General features: G+C 37.4%; 1 protein-coding gene across 2 annotated transcripts in view; it reads right to left on the reverse strand.

Moving 5' to 3' along the window:
- Positions 1-1,396, reverse strand: part of COPS5 (COP9 signalosome subunit 5) — a 15,113-nt gene that overhangs the window by 12,466 nt on the left and 1,251 nt on the right. The window lies entirely within an intron of this gene.

Genomic DNA, 1,396 nt, shown 5'->3' on the forward strand with positions numbered 1-1,396 from the left:
ATGTGGGAAAGATAAAGGAAGTAGACGACGACAGAGTTCCTGCAGGGGGATGGAAATGATAAGCATGTCATAGTCCTGCCAAATAGTTCTCCTTGGGGAAGGGAAAACTATGACATCATTTTTAAATATGTTATTCAAATGTAAAGGAGGTAATTACATGACCAGTTCGACAGACTTTTTCTCCATCAAATTTGGAATCATAAGATCTCTGATTCTGACTCTGGCTGGATGGTTGTGTCTAACTATGGTTGTGTCTCAGGTCGAATCTTCTGGCCTAGTGGTTAAGAATGTGGGCTCTGACATCTGCCTACCTAGGTTTGAATCCTTGCACTGCCATGTCCTAGCTATGGCCCTGAGGCAACCACTTAATACCTGTGCCTCAGTTTCCTCATCTGATATTTCAGAGAGTTAATAAATGAAATAATGTATATAAAATGCTTAGCTTAGTGCCTGACACAAACTTTATAAGTGCTAGGTGTTATTAGCGTTATTAACCTATCTTTTACAGTACCCTCAAAGAACAGGGTGTTGAAGGGTGTGGCTTCTCTCTATGGTATCAGCCTCAAATTAAAAACATAGCCCTAATACCTTTGGTCCTACTATTATCACTATTTCGGAGTTTGCCATCTGTGGATTCGAATGAATTACTATCGAATAAAATTACATTTTCTATCTCACTGATGCAGCCCAAGACGGCTAGGATGAATATAATTAGAGCCACAGACAGTGAGGAAAGCTGATAGTTTCCAAATATTTAAGAGACTACATTAATCTAAAATGCATAGGCTGCTCAAGAAGCAAGCAACCAGGCAAACTAGCCAGTCTGAATCAAGTCGTCAGTAAGTGTCTCTGAGAAGGCTTTTTAAGATGTCTGCCCACAGATTTCAGTCACAACTGCAAACATAGAGACCTGATCTTGGGAGTCAATACATGAATTAAAATCTTGGCTCCTCCATTTACTGGGAAAAATTTTAAAAAAAGTTATTGTGCTCCTAATACATACATTTTAGAGCCTTTTTAATATATTTATGGCATCACCAATAGGTCTTATTTCCATTTTACAGATAAACATGTATAAGTATTTCCAAGGATCAACTAATTAGTGACAGTAATTAGATCTCATCTTAGGTCTGACTGTTGCTCCCACTGGAGTTTATTGTTGTAGAGTGATCATGAAATAAGTTACTTAATTGTATTTGCTTATTTTCTTATTTCCAAATTAGGAATTAGAATACAATACTGGGTTGTCATGAGGATTAAATGACATATGGAAATTCCTAGCTCAGTGCTCAGCCCACATTAAGTATTTAGTAAACATTGCTGGATCTGAATACTGACAGTTAAAGCTTGCCTTGTAAAAAACTGAGACAAATGAAGTGAGGTTTTTGTTGCTGAC

The sequence above is a fragment of the Pteropus alecto genome, unplaced genomic scaffold, assembly GCF_000325575.1.
Source record: "Pteropus alecto unplaced genomic scaffold, ASM32557v1 scaffold87, whole genome shotgun sequence".
NCBI classification, from domain to species: Eukaryota; Metazoa; Chordata; class Mammalia; order Chiroptera; family Pteropodidae; genus Pteropus; species Pteropus alecto.